Source organism: Mesoplodon bidens, assembly GCF_964165515.1.
Source record: "Mesoplodon bidens genome assembly, chromosome: 8".
In the NCBI taxonomy this organism is placed as follows: Eukaryota; Metazoa; Chordata; class Mammalia; order Artiodactyla; family Ziphiidae; genus Mesoplodon; species Mesoplodon bidens.
The window spans coordinates 67,363,588-67,382,424 of NC_138165.1; the positions used below are offsets into that span (position 1 = coordinate 67,363,588).

The 18,837-nt window shown below is 34.0% G+C and overlaps 1 protein-coding gene across 7 annotated transcripts in view; it reads left to right on the plus strand.

Moving 5' to 3' along the window:
- Window positions 1-18,837, plus strand: part of GULP1 (GULP PTB domain containing engulfment adaptor 1) — a 264,230-nt gene that overhangs the window by 101,215 nt on the left and 144,178 nt on the right. Inside the window, exon 3 of one of the 7 annotated variants that reach the window (XM_081242869.1) lies at window positions 9,439-9,523. The exons of the other annotated variants lie outside the window; for them this stretch is intronic. The gene's annotated coding sequence lies outside the window, so the exon portion shown is untranslated. The remainder of the gene's footprint in view (window positions 1-9,438; window positions 9,524-18,837) is intronic. 7 annotated transcript variants of the gene reach the window in all.

Below are 18,837 nucleotides of genomic sequence, written 5' to 3' on the forward strand. Positions count from 1 at the left end.
GTTAGGCTTCAGACAGTGCCAACATTTTATAGTTTGAAATTTCCATTCAAGTACAAAAGAATATATTCATAATAAGAAAGACCCCATAGAGGTGTCCATGAACAATATACAGAAGCATGGACTGTGTGAAGGTTAAATTCCACCTCGCTTCCATCGATAGACAAGGACAACCCATCCCTTACTTCAGATTGTTGGTTATTTTCCTATGCTCCTCAAAATTTCACACATGTCTATTCCTGTTCATTGTGGATTGGTCTCTCTTCATGTTGCTGGAACACTTCTATTAAGGATACAATTTGGGCTCTCTTTGAGAGGTTACTCATAGATCAGTATCTTAAGCATAATCTTTCTGTATCTACAAGTTTTACTGATTACATATTGAACTGTTTCTGTTATTTTTATAGAATTAGCCAGGTGTATTCACATGCTGGCAACACCCAAGATAGGGCTACATCACTGCTTATAGTCCCTGGTAATGTTTTTGGCTACTAAGTCTGCACCTATGTATTAGAGCATTTTCTATGAATTTTCTGTGACAACTCAGGTCAGAAGATTGCTGACTTGAACTTGAATTGCTGCTGGATTTGAGACAGAACATCAATTTATGTGCAGGATGTTAATTTTCGTGATTCAGTGATTCTCTTCCAATACTCCAATACTAAGAAGCATTTTCCTCCTGAGGTATTTTGTTGTTTTTTTGTCTCAGGATAATATGTACTCTCTCCTTAACCACCTAATAGATACAAGTTGTAGTTTAGAGATGCCTGATGCTATGATTTTAAATATTTCATACTTGCAAATTGCTACAACAAAATTTTCAGTCAGCCTTGTAAGCAAATTATGCTCATTTTTTTATCTGCTTTTTGGTGCTTCTTAGAGTTCACCTTGATTATCATTTATCTTTCCTCTGCAGTAATTCCATGTTGCTGGATCAGGATTTATGTCCCCAATTTTATAAGAAAATGATGGCGATTTGACAAAGCCCAATTAAATATTATGTTGTTCGTTTCCATCTTTAATAAATACTTTATAACAGTTCCTTGTTTTTATTGATGATAAATCCAATGTACATTTAAATGCAAAAGCATCATGCTTTCACCCTTCACTCTGAGGTCTTTGTATAGGTTTCCAATCATCTTTCAGTTTTCATGAAGGGCTTAAGCTTCTTGAACAGCAAATTTGATTAAACAGTTAATCTAAAATGGTACCAAGTCAGGTAAGGTAGTTTTTCTTTGACTGGAAGACCTGTATCTGTTTCCTAGAAGTAGTCCACCCTTCCAGATCTACTGGGGCTTCACACTGCTGCTAAAGCCTTAATTCTGTGGTTACTTTGTCTGTCTTCCACATCCCCTTACTTTCAGACACTAAATCTTGTCTTTCAAACTTTTTAAATATAAGGCATTCACTTGCTTCCAATCTCAGAGACAACCTTGTTTCTCTACCATCATCTTTTGCCTGAGCTACAAGCAACAGCTTTTTAACTCTTCTAGTATTTACTTCAGCAGTATGCATATATTAATATGTAAATTTACATGCAGATTTAATATCTCCCAGCCAACTTCAGTTGCTTTCTATTACAAGGCTTAATGTGCCCAACAAGTTTCTTCCTGGTCTCATCTCTTCAGTTCTGTCTGTGTAACCATTAGACAAATCAGTTTTATGACTTATTAGTATGATTCTAGCCAGTAGGCAGGTATTCTAAATCATAACACTTCAGTAATCTTCAATGCAAAAAAAGTAATTTGTGTATTTTTTAGAGCTTAATTTAGCAAGAACTAAGTGAAGGATTTGACAGATAAGATGCTTGCCCTCCCAGAGTGTTCAAAAGAATGCTGAAGCTGGAAAGGCTTAATATGTTATTAGCTTGGCAATTCCTCTTAGAACTCAATGCTATAATCATTAAAAGGAGTTTTTGTAATATGTCAGGGGCTTGTAATTTTGTTCTATTCTAAAATAATATTTGTGACAGGAAAATGATTTCAATTTATGTATTTGAATCTGTGTAAATTTTAAATCACACAATGACAGAAATAGTTCTGATCTCTTCAAAAAACAAACTTTATATAATTAGACTAATTTATAATTTCTTAAGTGGAATTAATTTGCATGATTATTTTATTATTATAAAATAGGATTCTAACAGAGTGAATAGGTGATGTTATAACTCCTTTGTAATAAATTATAATTCTTGGTTTTATGGTGGAGTATTACATCAGGAGTATATATGTTATCATGTGGGATAAGTCTTAAGATGTTCAAATGCAGTGTTTAAAAATGACTTTAGCAGTATTTAAGAACTTAAAATTCACTTGTTTCACTTTGACAGTCTCAGATTGCTTTGCAAATAACCAAGATTCCTTGCTATAGATCAATATGATCTAGAGAATTTTCTTCATATAGTTCATTGGAGCCTCTGATAGAATGAGGAGTAAATCTAAGGAAATTGTGTATTTTGCAGACAAGAGCAAAGGGCACATTTGGGGGACTTTTTAAACAAGACTATAGCATGAAGGCTACTATGGTTTCTATATCTCAAGGCCAGCTAACATGATCTCAGATAAAATCTATTTGATCTAAGTAATAAGGCAACTTTATCTCAGAAGACTGCAGGACTCTGTATATCCATCTGTGAAATGTAGTCCAGATACTGAAAAGTTTAATGATAATTCCTGGGAGTTGGCTTTTTGAAGAGTCCCATGATAATTTGGGGAATGTGACATTTATTCTTCTAACCTAGCAAATTTCAAAGAAAAATATGTTTAGATGAAATATTAATGTCTGTCTAAATCCTTTGTCAGTATAGAGCAAATCAGAGAAAAAAGTTGTTTGCAGTTGGAGAAGACAGAATAGAAGAACCTGGAATATGACCTTAGAAAAGAAAGAATAGTTGAATAGGGGTGAATTAAAGCTGCAGCTGATTCCAGTCTTCTGATTGCCAGTCCATCTCTTCCATCAGGAGACTAAAAAGCACAAGATTGTTAAGACCTTGAAAGGACTTTCAAATTGAAAGTCCTGAAAATGAGTGTTACAGTAAGAATTAAAGGAAAATGTTACCTAACTCGGCTTTGACTGCTCATTGCTCAAGAATACAATACTGAGAGACAAGTGGTAGGCAAAAGGAAAGATAGCTTTGTTGAGGAAGCCAGTAATCCTGGGATGAAGGTGGACTTATGTCCCAAAGAACCAACTCCCAATTACCCAGGTTTGGCTGAGAGATTACATAGGGAAAAGAAAGGGCTACAAGCTGGAGAGGGGGCAATCTTGTATTTTCAGAGGTGATGTCTTGGTCACATGATTCCAGGTAGCCATCAAGTCTTGCTTGCAGCCAGAACATTATCTAAGTCAGAAATCTCTGGCTAGCTAGTCCTGAAAAGCAAGAAATAAGGGACAAAGACAAAGGTGAAGCAGATAGAACTAATCTTCAGTCTTGATAGGCATCATCAGGTTTTTCCATTAGCAGCAAGCTAAGCTAAGTTAGTGGTGATCTAGGGTAGAAGTCAGGTATGGTAAGCATAAAGTCACAGCCATATCATAAGTAAGAAATAGAGTTGGAATAATGCCGAGAAGATGAGAGTCTCTAGTTACAGTCTCACTGCCTCAGTTACAAAAATACCTTCATTATTTAAAAATTCCCTTGAGGTAACATGGAATGAGTGCAACCACTCTCAGTTAAAAGTGAATTTCTCGGTTTGCAAAGTGATACAACTAAATCGAGATGCCCCAGTGCTCTACTTTAGAACACAGAGCCCTATTCCAGGAATCTTTTGCCCATCCTGTGACTAGTTAATAATTAATAATATTAATTATGAAAAAGGAAGGAAAGATATAAGCATCTAGAATAAAATGAGAAATATACTTTTAAAATTTTATTGAATTTATATTTCCAATGTTTTTTTAATTTTTATTTTTTGTAAGCATTATTTTCACTCTTAAATGAAGTTCTTTCTATGTAGCTTTTCTCTTCTCATCCTTACTTATTTCTCTCTCTCTCTTCCTCTTTTTCCCTTTCTTTCTTCTGTTCTTCCTTTGAGAGATCTTTTTGAGGTGATGAAAATGTTCTGCATAAATTTAATTAGATTGTGGTGATGGTTGCACAACTTGGTAAATATTCTAAAAACCACTGAATTGTGTATTTTAAATGAGTGAGCTCTATGGCATGTAAATTATATACATATACATATACATTTCACTTTTTTACAAAGGGAAATTCCAACCAGAGGCTAACTAAGGCGACTGGACTGGAGTAAGTAAAGTACAAGGACACTGGGTCTTTTCTCAGATTGATTACAACAAATCACAAGGCTAGACATTGAGTTTTAGGACTCAATTGGTAAGTCCTTTCAGGTCATAACAATCTTGCTTTTTTTAGTCTTGAGATGGAAGAGATGGACTGACAATCAGAAAATTGGCATCAGTCGCAGCTTTCATTCACCTATATCAATTTGTGGACTTTGTGTCCTACATCCTGGGAAGGGAGACTGTCAGTGATAACTCAGAGACAAGATTTGCCATTTATGAAGACAAGCCATGGTATAGCAAGCTCTTGAATATATTCAATTGAAAGATGAATAAAAAGCATACAAAACACGCAAGACATTTACTGCATTTAATCATATATAGTTGAATATATATATGTATGTATATATATATATATATATATATTTAAATTTATTTATTTATTTATTTTTGGCTGCATTGGGTCTTCGTTGCTTTGTGCTGGCTTTCTCTAGTTGTGGCGAGTGAGGGCTACTCTTCGTTGCGGTGCGCAGGCTTCTCATTGTGGTGGCTTCTGTTGTGGCAAAGCCTGGGTTCTAGGCATGCGGGCTTCAGTAGTTGTGGCACATGAGCTCAGTAGTTGTGGCTTGCAGGCTCTAGAGCTCAGGCTCAGTAGTTGTGGCACACAGGCTTAGTTGCTCTGCAGCATGTGGGATCTTCCCGGACCAGGGCTCAAACCCATGTCCCCTGCATTGGCAGGTGGATTCTTACCACTGCGCCACTGGGGAAGTCCTGGGTAAATATATTTGAACACTTGTTTCTAAAGTCTGGTAAGTTTTATTCATTTTCAGGTAAATGCCAGATCACAATGGTGAAGACTGAGTTTTTGAAAAAGTATTATAATTTCTGTTTTTGAAAAAGTTTTGGGTGCCCTGAAAATATTTTTTGCCTACATCAGGAAATTTTTCAAAATACTTAACAGTTAAACTCCATTTTAAAACTGGGACAGCGAGAATCCAGCAAATTCAAATATGTGTGAAATAATACAAATACAAGGTTATTTTCTTTTCATTGTTCTGTAAAGCAGAGTCAATTTGGTTGTTTTTGTTGCCTCATCTCACTCATGACAGGAAATTCCTTTTCCCGTTATCTTTCTCTCTTTTTTTTTTAATTCTTTCATAGTTCCATGTTTTATTAATCACGTCTGAGAAAAGTCATTGATTTTCATTTTGTACAGCATTATCTTGTAAGTACAAAATACAGTGAAACTTCCAAGCTTTTTGCATATCAGAGCTGAAACTGAAAGTATCTCCATAATTGAATTTTCACTTCTTATTTGTAATAAGTTTATCCTTAGGAGGATACTTCATAGTGTTTGATCACAGATGAGTTTGAGCATTGCTATCACTCAATAATGTTAAGCATCTGTCAGGTTCTCTCCTATACTATATATTAATTTTTTCTCCGTTAAGCAAATATTTATTGGCGGCCTGTGGGAATAAGATACACGTAGGTCCTCTTTCCTTGGTATATTCACAAAAGCCTCTGAAACTAAATTTCCAAGTCAGGCCATACTAAGGCCTGGCATAATAAGTTTTCATCATTAACAGTTTTTTTGTGTTTGTGGTTTTCTTTTTTTTTTTTTTGATTTCAATTTTTTATTATATATTGTTTTTAAAATTCCAGTTTCCAATTGTTCGTTGTCCTGTTATCTCTTATCGAACGCTGGCAGCTTTTAAAGCATGGCTCGTTGGATTATAAAGGATTGTTGTTTTGTTACATTTGCTCAAACTAGTGTTATTTGCTACAATTACCTAGTAGTTTCTTTACACTTACTTACTTTCTTTACTTTCTGTGCCAGAAATTGCTTACACACTCTAAATTATGGGAATAGCTCAGGTGATCTTTGTTAGCAGGAAGGAAGACGCATTTTAAGTTTTTTTCCCAGTGGTAACTATATACTATAATTTATTCAAATTAGTTAAAAACAGCAAAAAATATATTACTATGGAATGTCTAGAGAATTAGTTCATATTTATTCAACTATGCTATCATTTGAAAAACTATTTTCACTTCATTTTAAAACACTATTCCTTTGTAAAACATGAGTGTATCCAATCTTAATGGAAGTCTGACATCATGGGAAAAATTGTTTAAAATGAGAATTCAGAAGATCCTTATTGATTATCTGGTCTCACCTCCTCAATGACAAAGAGCAGATTTGTTCTTTTAAGGAGGAACTTTTATTTCCCCCATTTAAAACTCTTGAATCAGTCACAGTCATTAATAACTTTGGTAGCCCTACCTATGTAAAAATTATGAAATTTTAAATATGTGAAGTCCAAACTAACAGAGTTTATATTTTAACTTGGAATATTTGTGTGCTTATGTGTGCATGCGTGTGTATGTGTGTTGTGGTGTGTGTGTGTTTTGTGTTTACAGAGGGATGTAGGAGTTAATACAATGATAAAATGTCAATATGCCAAAATATATTTTTTCTTTTAGAACATTTTTACTAAAATTTCAGATTAAAAACATGAAGGGTTATCATTCCCAGCCTTTTTAAAATTTTATTTATTTTAATTTTTAAAATTATTTATTTATCTATTTAAATTTTTATTGGAGTATAGTTGATTTATAATATTGTGTTAGTTTCAGGTATACAGCAAAGTGAATTAGTTATACATATACATATATCCATTCTTTTTCAGATTCTTTTCCCACGTTGGTTATTACAGATTATTGAGTAGATTTCCCTGTGCTATACAGTAGGTCCTTGTTGGTTATCTATTTTATTTTATTATTTTTTTAACATCTTTATTGGAATATAATTGCTTTAAAATGTTGTGTTAGTTTCTGCTGTATACCAAAGTGAATCAGCTATACATATACATATATCCCCATATCTCCTCCCTCTTGTGTCTCCCTCCCACCCTCCCTATCCCACCCCTCTACGTGGTCACAAAGCACCAAGCTGATCTCCCTGTGCTATGCAGCTGCTTCCCACTAGCTATCTATTTTACATTTGGTAGTGTATATATGTCCATGTCACTCTCTCGCTTCATCCCAGCTTACCCTTCCCCCTCCCTGTGTCCTCAAGTCCATTCTCTACATCTGCGTCTTTATTCCTGTCCTGCCCCTAGGTTCTTCAGAACGATTTTTAAAATTTAGATTCCATATACATGTGTTAGCATACGGTATTTGTTTTTCTCTTTCTGACTTACTTCCCCCTGTATGACAGACTCTAGGTCCATCTACCTCACTACAAATAACTCAATTTCGTTTCTTTTTATGGCTGAGTAATATTCCATTGTATATATGTGCCACGTCTTCTTTATCCATTTATCTGTCAGTGGACACCTAGGTTGCTTCCATGTCCTGGCTATTGTAAATAGTGCTGCAATGAACACTGTGGTACATGTCTCTTTTTGAATTATGGTTTGCTCAGGGTATATGCACAGTAGTGGGATTGCTGGGTCATCTGGTAGTTCTATTTTTAGATTTTTAAGGCGCCTCCATACTGTTCTCCATAGTGGCTGTACCAATTTACATTCCCACCAACAGTGCAAGAGTGTTCCCTTTTCTCCACACCCTCTCCAGCATTTGTTGTTTGTAGATTTGTTGATGATGGTCATTCTGACTGGTGTGAGGTGATACCTCATTGTGGTTTTGATTTGTATTTCTTTAACTATTAGTGATGTTGAGCATCCTTTCATGTGTTTGTGGGCAATCTGTATATCATCACCAGCCTTTTGTTGTTGGTACTTCCATCCACTCATTCAGTCATTCATCAATCAATTAAAATTTTTTTTTTGGCTCATATGTGGCAGGTTTGGGGTTAAAACCATAAAGAAGGCATAGCTTTTGCATTTGAGAATCTTTTTGGTTTAATAGAGTGAAAGTATGTATAAATTAATAATTTCAAATAGTGTGACAGAGAATATATGGAGACGTACGGAGGGAGTGGCCATCTTTTTGGGAGTGGAGCACTCAAATACATGCTTAATATGGGAAAAAGCTTTACAGGCAGAGGGACAGGTAGAGCTGCAGAATGGAAGTATGAAGGACTTAGCAGGAGAATGGAAAAATCACATCTTCATTTTTAGAAATATAACTCTAGCTGCTTTTTGCTTTCATATGGAAAAACTCCTCAAGTAGAGCTAAGTAGCTGTTCTTTGTTTTTATTCAAAAGTGAAGTGTTGAACCTCCTTCTTCATATTTTCTTTATTTCTAAAATATTTCTCATGTCAAAAAATTCAAAATTAAAAAAATTCATTCACAATGTAGATAAACATTGAATAACCTCTGAACATACTGTTATTTTCTTGACCTTTTCATTTCTCTTTGTTTATTTTTTTATCCGTCATGTATTATACCCTTTAAATATTATATTTATTCCTCTCAAAATTCTCCAAATTCCTTTTAATACTTCAGTCCCGAATTCATCAGGTTTTATTTGAAGTGTTAATTAGTGATAAATTTAACTTGGAATTAGTTCTTATCAATGGCCTTTTGAAACAATAAATTTAGCCATAGTAATTGGTTAATTTCTAAGAATAAATTCAGTTGTGATTGTACAAATACATATGTATGTGTATATATACACATGTACATATATATTACACATACACTACACACACATACTGCACATACACACACACATATATATAACTTACATATGATTCTCTGTATACATATATATAAATATATACATATACTCATAAATTCATTCCTGGAACTAAATGATAGGCCATTCTTTCAACCTTTTCCTACACTTAAATAGCCTTTGTCGGTTTGATGTTTTATTTGTTGTTTGGAAAACATGAAACTTAAAAGTAGAACTTAGTTTAGATTTGCTTTTCACTTTATATTATGAAGCTCTGATGTATTTTCTAATTTAGTTGAATATGGGCACACCTATTTAAAGTAAATAAGCATTCAAATTAAATAGAGAATTTTAGTAAAATATTAATTGGTTTTGAACTCAGGCAGGAATTTTGATTTAGAAAAAAAAGCCCTGCAGCACATTAAAAAGAAATTTTCTCAACTGTTACTGAAAATACCTTTTTCTTTCATAAGCCTTTTCCAGGACACACAGGTTACAGGATGTAATAAGACTCTCTTTCTTACTGTGACTACATGAGAGCAGTGGAGTTTCTCTTGCCTGTGCTAATTAGAGGCACTGACCCTATAGAGGCACTATTTATTTCTCTGCTGCTTCAGTTTCCAGACCCCTGGACTCCTCAAACATCTCTTTGACCTCCTTTCTGAGAAGTACTGCCTAGAAGATGAGCTGTTCACAAATCAGGTAGAGATTCAGGTTAACCTTTAGTACTATATGGTCTGCTTTTCAAAAGTCAAGCATGGATGGCTCCTTTTCCTTAGCTGTTTCCAGTTTATTCACTGCTCCTGAGGATGAAAAAAGTCAAGTTCTACCAGCTGAAGGTGAGTTTTTGAGAAACTCTATTTGTTTATAATTGTGCCCTGCTTTTCTGTAGCACTACACTCAAAGAGCCCAGTAAAGTATAGAAATTTTTTATCCCGTTTTAAAGATGAGGAAATGTCTTTATTCCTTTAAAACTGTTGTATGTGTTTGTAGAAACAATTTATTCCCACTTTATAGTCCTAATGAAAGAAGTAAATCTGGAATATGTGATTTACCCTTGGCCATATAGATAATGAAAATGAGAATTAGTACCAGTTTTAACCTATTCCTAAGGTAGTATTCTTTCTGCTGCGCAACGCTGCGTACACCCTTATGCCTCTTTCATTAGTTTTAAATAAAACAATAGATTCTTCCAAAAATTCCACGTCTATGACCTGATTGCATTTAAAGAGTACTACATCCTTGTAAAACATACTCTTTTAGAAATTCCTGAGAAAGAATTATTTTAAATTTTAAAACTGTGATGAAAAACAAAATTTCTGTACTAATCAGTATTTTTGAGCCCCATATAATTTTAGTAACTAAAAAGTCAGTTAAAGGTATTATTGTGAAAAATTTAGCATGTCAAAATGATTTTCATTATGAGTTAACAGAAATATAAATATTCATGAATTAACATTTTAAAATGGATAAAGTTGAGTTGAAAATAGCACTTTTAAAATTTATTTCTTTTTATTTATTTTCAGACTTCCATCATGTTTCTATTTTTAAAAATATATATGTGGGCCTCCCTGGTGGCGCAGTGGTTGAGAGTCCGCCTGCCGATGCAGGGGATACGGGTTCGTGCCCCGGTCTGGGAGGATCCCATATGCCGCGGAGCGGCTGGGCCCGTGAGCCATGGCCGCTGGGCCTGCGCGTCCGGAGCCTGTGCTCCGCAACGGGAGAGGCCACAGCAGTGAGAGGCCCACATACCGCAAAAAAAAAAAAAATAAAAAAAAAAAAAATATATATATGTATATATTATGTTTCTATATATGTATATATGTATATGCATATACACACAATATATATGTATATGTATGTGTGTATATATATATATGTGTGTGTGTGTGTGTGTGTGTGTGTGTACTTGAGTTTCAGTCTTGAAAATAAATCTTCTTTAAAGTCAGGTCTATCTTTGCTTCATTTCAGGATACTTTGGTATTTCATTTACTACAGATATTAAAAAATAATCGTGTCTTCTTAAATGTGCAGCTATTGGAGGAATCATTCTCTGGCCTTGTGATAGAAATCTTTCTGTTGAATTAGATGGTCAAATGTAAAGTTGAGTAGCTGAGATTGTTATTTGAATTGATAGCAAAGAGAACTACTAACTAACAACACATGAAATATACCTTTTAAAAATTGCGACTCTTTTAATCCTTTAAAATTTTTACAAGTGTAAATTTTATAATATAAAAAATACTTTATCAAAATTACTAGTATCAGTTGAATTGAATTCACTCTAATAGTTGTAAATTGTTTTTAATTTTTATTATGAAAAATTTCAGACATGTGCAGAGTTCACGGTAGAGTAATGAACCCTCATCTATCTCTCACCCACCTTCAGCAATTTCCATGCATGGCCATTCTGTTCATCCATATGTTTTTCCTTACCCCTCTCCTAGTATTATTTTGATGCAAATTCCAACATTCTCTAATTTCATCCATGAGTACTTCTGTGTGAATCTCTAAAAGATAAAACCATTATAAATGTAATTGTTATGCCATTATGACATGAAAATAATAATTCTTTAATAGCATCAATAGCTAGCCACGTTTAAGTTCCCAGTTGTCTGATAAACATAATAGTGTTTTCAATTTGCTTGTTTTAAATATAACCTATAATCCTTAACAAGTCCATAATTGACAATTTTTCATGTGTCTTTTCAGTATCATTTAATCAGTAATTTTCTCCTTCATCTTTCTTTCTTTTTCCCCCCATGTAACAAATAAATGTTGAAGAAGCCTGGTCCTTTGTGCTGTAGAGTTTCTCACCATCTGAATTTTAATGATGGCATCCCTGTGGAGTAGTTTAACATGTTCCTCAGTTCTCTGAATTTTCTGTAAAATGTTAATGATACAGATTTTGATCAGAATCAGGTTTGATTTTCTTTTGGCAAATCTGTCTCCTAGTGGTGTAGTGTTCTTTCATCAGGAGTTATATAACTTTTGCTTGCTTTTCTTGTTTGGCATTAAGTAGCCACTGATGCTCAAAGGCTCCACTAATTTATTAGGGATTGAAAATGAATGTTCCAATTCTATCATTACTTTTACAGTTACTAGTAGGATACTTCTAAAGAAAAAACTGCCCTTCATCTACTATTGTGTTAACTAATGAAATAGTTTACATAGGAAAGTCAAGATAAATGATTGGTTCTTTCCCTTTATTTGCTGGCTCTCAAAATAGTGAATTTGTTTTCTAGCATTTTTCAATGTTGAGAGATGAATTATCCTTTCTTATTCCTATTAGCTCATGAATTTAGACATATTTGACATGTTTCAATCAATTTCAGTTATTATTCTAATTGATGACGAATTTTCCATTGGGGCCTTTTCAACCTTATACTTATTAGACTATGTACAATTCCTGTCCCAGACATTGAATCAGCCATTTGTCCAAGGAACTTTGGCTCTTTAGTGGGAAGTACTATTTTTCAAGACCAAAACTTGGGTGCCAGAGTGCTGCTCATTGCTACTGGAGTTGGCTGTTTCTAACCTTTCAATATTCCTTTTTTTTTAAAGATAAAAATAGGTCTTGAGTTTACACTGATTGTTCCAATTTGAAATCAGGACTGTAGAGCTTTTACTTAACTATTTCTGTTTCACATATGTATCTTCTTTCACCTGCATTAAGAATCCCAGTTCTCAATACCAATGAAGACAAAAGAATATAATGATATTCATTGTTATCCCACTTTATAGACAAAAGAGACTCAGAGTCACAATTCCAATACTATCTCACTTATATGATTACCAAGTTTAAATTTTGTTTGCACTTCCTTTTGTCCTTATGATATATCCCCTTAGAGGTATTAGGTCAGATTATTCTGTTTTAGAGTCACATGAAATAGCTCTTGTCTGTATAGTTATACTACCAACTGGATACATATTTAGGGTCATACTTTTCATTTTATTTTCTATTTTCAGAAATTGCCCTTTTTAAATTTAATTTTGCTTTATAATTTAGTAAAAAATTACCTGTTTTCAAAGTTCAATCTATTAAACAATGTATACTTAAAGAAGACAGGCCTCAATCTTTGTCCTCCATTTGTTGAAATTTTACTGCATTAAACATATATCATTTCTCTCTCCCTCTCTCTTTCTCCCTCTATATGTATATATTATATGCATACATATATATATACATACACATGCATATACATACATTTATACGTCCACTATATAGTACATAATAACACACACATAAATATAAAATTTTTTTCTCAACTGTTTGAGATGAAGTAGCAGACATGCTGTCCCATTACCCCTTATTAGTTCAACAACTTTCTCCTAAAAACAAGGACATTCTCCTTTATAACCACAGTATAGCCATCAAAATCACAAAATTAATATTGAATTCCATCATCTCACTCACAAACTCTATTCATGTTTTGCTGAGAGTCCCAATAGTATCCTTCAAGATCCAATTTAAGGATTGCATATTACATTTAGCTGTCTCTTTAATCTCTCAGCTTGGAAAGTTACCCGTCTTCCCGTTCCTTTCATGACCTTGACATTTTTAAAGAATACTGGCTACTTTGCAGAGTATCTCAAATTGGGTTTGTCTGATGTTTTCTCATGATTAGATTCAAGTTATACTCTTGTGGTTTGAGCACCACAGAAATGTTGCTGTGTTCTCCATGCATCAGGAGCCACATGGTGTCTGTATGTCCCAATACCAGTGATCATTTTCTCAACATTTTTAATATGGTATCTGCCTTATTTCTCTTCTGTAAAGTTTGGCAATGAGTACTTTTATGCAAATGAGTAACTAAAATTTGGGAGAGATATTTTAAAACCTTCTGAATAACTTGATCTACATCAAATTTCACCTATTAGTTTTAGCACTGATTACCCTTATCTTAATTAGTTATTGCTGTGATGGTTGCCAAATGATGGCTTTTTAATTCTGTCATTCCTTCTATATTGGCATTCTACTATAAAGTACAATTTTCCTTTTCCGTGACGTATGTATTATTCGGTTGGCCAAAAAGTTCGTTCAGGTTTTTTCCATAAGATGTTATGAAAAACCCAAATGAACTTTTTGGCCAACCCAATAATTATTTATAGCATTATTGACTCATGACTCCTATTTCATTCAATGGTTTATAATCCATTACTATCATTATTTATGTTCTTTAAATTGTCTCAATTGTAACCGTTTAGGCTCTTGTGTCACTTTGACATACCTCCATCATTCTTTGAGCACTTTTTTGCTTTTTGAACAGAAGAGGTTCGGGTTCATCGGGTACTTTCTCTGCCTCAGCCCTGGTATAAGTCATTTCTCCAAGGCCTGCCAACACTTCCCTTGACAAAGAATACACAGGAAGTGGCTGGCTGGTCCCAGGTCAGCTTGGTCAACATGTCAGTTTAGTCCTGAGTAAGCCCCTGGGCTAGATTGAGTCCTGGCTCTATGAACCGTTCACTTTATTTTATGTTTTGTTTTAACCTCTTGTTTTCCTATGGCATTCAATATCTGATCTCTTCTTCTCTCCCTTCTCGTTAACTCCAGCATCTGACTCAAAGTAGCAGTCTTTATTTTTCTGTTTATGTATAAAATACAATTAGCAAGCTCATTCTACTTTTCACATAATTTCCATGGTTACATCCATTTTTGATACCGTCCTTTATCAGTATTGCACATTATATGTTCTACCCTGTACTCATCATTTCTTCTTGGTTTTACATATGAATATATATATCTTTTAAAATTTGACTTATTTTTTGAGATGAAATTCACAACATGAAAATAACTATTTTAAAGTGTGCAGTTCAGTGGTATTTAGTCCATTCACAGTGTTCTTTAAACACTGTCTCTATCTAGTTACAAAACGTTTTCATTGCCCTAAAAGAAAACCCCATACCTAGTAAGCAGTGAGTCCTCATTCCTACCTCCTCCCAGCACCTGGCCACCAGCAAGTTGCTTTCTGATTTACTCATTCTAGATATTTCAAAGAAATGGGATCATATAATATCTGGCTTTTAGTGTCTGATTTCTCTCACTTTAGTATAATGTTTTTGAAGATTCATCCACATCGTAGCATATACTAACACCTCAGTCCTTTTAATGGCTAAATAATATTCCATTGTGTATATATACCACATTTTTGTTTAACCATTCATCCATTAATGAACATTTAGGTTGTTTCCACCTTTTGATTATTGTAAATAGTGCTGCTATGAGCATTTGCAACAAGTATATGAGTACTTTTTTCAATTCTTTTGGGTCAATTCCTGGATCATGGGGTAATGCTATGTTTAACTTTTGAGGAACAGCCAAACTGTTCCATAGTGGTTGCATCATTTTACATTCTCTCCAGCAGTGTCTCCACACTCACTAACACTTGTTATTATCTGTTTTTTAAAAATTATTATTATAGTGATTCTAGTGAGTGTGAAATGGTATCTCATGGTTTCAATTTGCATTTCCCTAATGATTAATGATGTTGAGCATCTTTTCATGTTCTTGTTGGCCATTGGTATATCTTTGGAGAAACGTCTTTTCAAGTCCTTTGACCATTTTTAATTGGGTCGTTTGTCTTTTTGTTGTTTGAGTTGTAAATGTTCTTTATATAGTGAAGATATATTTAGTGTTCACCACTAGCCTTATGTAATTGTTTCTCTTGTTAGTTTGGCTGCCTGAAGGTGATAATTCAGGAAGACCTGATAGGAATGCTTCCTTAGTTCTCACATGCTGACAACAGTTGGTCTACACCTTAATATTTCAAAGGTATTTGCTTGATCTAAAATCATTAGTTCCCATTTTCCTTTCTTCAGTTGTCTTCTGCCATTAGCATTGTTGTTAAAACTTTGATTTCAATCTGACTTTTTTCTTCTTATAAGTGCCTTGGAGTTTTTGCCTACATTCTCAAAGTTTTTTTTTTTTTTTTCTTTCACTTTAAATTTTACTGGAATTTGACGAGAACATGTCTTGTTGGTCATTTTGGTGACTTTGTCCAAGTATACAATGTAATATTTATATGCACATATTTTTTAATCTTTTTTTCCTTTTTAGTAAAGTTTTTTTTTTTTTAATTTTTAATTTTAGTATTCATTCTGTCCCATTGTTGTGGTTGTCTCCTTTGAGGACTCATTATATGTTGGGTTATTTTTTCTGCATTCTATATTTAGAGACTTCCTCTCAAATCCTTTGTATCTCTTTCTTCATTTCTTTTTTTTAAACTTAAAAAATTCTTCCTATTTTTCTCTTTTAGTTCTTTATAGCACTATAAAGACTGTTTTCATTCTTCTGGTTTAGTTTTTCCTTCTGAAATTACTTATTTCATTTATTTCTAAATTTTCTGAGTTTTGTCACCTAATTTTTGAGTTTTCCTAATTTTTTTTGCGGTACACGGGCCACTCATTGTTGTCACCTCTCCCATTGCGGAGCACAGGCTCCAGACATGCAGGCTCAGCAGCCATGGCTCAAGGGCCTAGCTGCTCCACGGCATGTGGGATCTTCCCAGACTGGGGCATGAACCCATGTCCCCTGCATCGGCAGGTGGACTCTCAACCACTGCACCACCAGGGAAGCCCCAAGTTTTCCTAATTTTTATTCTGTTGCTTTTCAGGTCTTCTGTTATTTTCTTAATTTATTTTGGCTTATTTTAAAAAATTAGGCTAGAGATTTAATTTGATTTGTTGGCAAGTCTTTTGGCATGCTTTCATTGCTTATAATGACATTATTCTCTTCTCATTTTCTTTTATACTTTTATTACAATTTTATGAGATTCTAATACAATTTTTTTCATTTAAATATTTTTGGCATGAGATTAGGTTTGCTGAAACTTTGAACAAAAGTAGTGGCTTACAATGTCTTTTCTAGCTTCAAAATGCTAAAATTCTCTCTTCTGTGGATAGCTTCATACTTTCAGATTCTGGCCTTGTCTTCTCCCCTAAGTTTTTCTGGACTTTTTCTGTAGTCACCATTATTTCAGTTTATCTCAGTTGTTTCTCTTCCCAGAAGTTATCTTTATGGGAGGCTTTAATGGGTAGCTTTTGGAAATTCATAGCACCCAGCTTGCTCTGACCATTTTGGACCTTAACTCAAATCTCTTGCCCACCCCAGTGAGTTGGAATGGAAAATTCCCTCTCAATTACTACAGCTCTCACTGAGAACCTGTTGGCTATTTTGGTGTGTTAAATCACCTTTTGATTTCCTTCATTTTCTCCTTCACAGATGCTGATACCATGAGTGTCTCTGGCTGTCCATTGTTTATCCTAACTCAGTTGCATTACGATATTCTCAGAGACAGCTCATTTGTTCATTTTCTATGTCTTGTAACAAATGTTGTGCTGTATAAAACACTTCACTGCTTGAAGCTATAGTCATTTGTTTCCACACAGTTTTTGTGTGTCAGAAGTCCCATAGACTTCCTTGGCTGGGTCCTCTGCTTAGGGTATCACAAGGCTGAAATTAAGATGTTGGCTGGATTGCATTCTCATCAGTAGACTCCACCAGAGAAGAATCTGCTTCCAAGGCTCCTTGGGTTTTTGTCAGAATTCATTTTCTTGTAGCTGTACAATTCATGGCTAAGCCAGTTAAGGAGAGTCAAAGTCTGTTCTTCTTAGAATATCCAGTTTGGGGGGAAGGCTGTGCTCTCTTCATGAGCAGTTCACAGCATGGTTATTTGCTTCTGCAAGGCCAAAAGGAGAGAGTCTCTTTCTTCAGAAAGAACTTAGTCCCTCTTTTAAGGGCTCACACTTGATTAAGCCAGGTCTACCCAGGATAATTTTTTTTTGATTAACTTAGAAAAATCAACTGTTTGGGGACCTTAATTGTATCTGCAAAATCCCTCCACCTTTATTACCTAATATAATCCTGACAGTGATACCCATTATACTCACAGGTCCTACCCATATTCAGTGGGAAAGATTTAAAGGGTATGTATTAGCAGGCAAGAATCTTGGCGACATCTTAAAATTCTGCCCATCACATTTTGTCACAAAATTTTGTTGTAGATTTTGTTCCTAGATTTTTTCATTTTGCTCTATTGATTGTACTTTTTTTTTTATGAAGGAACTCACAAACTATCCACCATTATCACCTTTTCCAAAAATCCTATGAGTAAATTTTTATACTAACAAAATTAAATACAAGATAATATAATAACAAAAGACACTATGACATCATAGGTATGATCTTCCTATTTTATCAAAGTGTAGGTACTTAAGGCCCCATCATTTTATTTTGGGATTACCTTCCTCATGAATCTAGATTCTCCTCCCAAGCACCCATCATAAAAACATTTTCAAGCCTTTCCTTTTTTGTAGTAGTTGGTATATTTTACTGTCTTTTTTCTTTGACCAGTGGTTTCCAAAGTGGGACACATGAATTATTATAGGGAATTTAAGTAGAAAAAAAATTAAATTTTTTAATCAAAATCAATTTTTATCTCATACTTTTTGATTTCTGTCTTTAAATATATTTCATAATATCTTAATATTGAGAAAGTAGTATATACATTTAATTTTTAAATTAAATATATATGCATATATTAATTTGTACATGTGTTGGGGCACATGCTCAAGCGTTTTCTACATATAGTCATCATAAAGAAAACATTTTAAAACTACTCTTTTGATCATGAAGTACTTCAAGGGGGGCTATATACTTCTATTTCTAGCTGTATATCCTTAGCTCTTGGCATATAGGTAAGAACACAATAAAATTTGGCCAGTCTGCAGTAAAAATAACAAGTCTTACTACTTACCTGGACCACAGCATTATTCATCATAGACTTACCTTCTTTTATCAGATTTACCATACCAGTTCTGCTAGGATGACTCTTCTAAGATATCCTTGTTTTTAATATGTGAAAACCACCCTTGAGTTATATTTTTCATATTATGCATTAATATCTATTAACTGATAGGACAAGTATTATGAGGCAATGTCTCTGAATCTTTTATAGAAATGTAGAAATTATGCTTTCCAGGTTACATTTTGTTCCCCAAGAAAGACGAGCATTAAG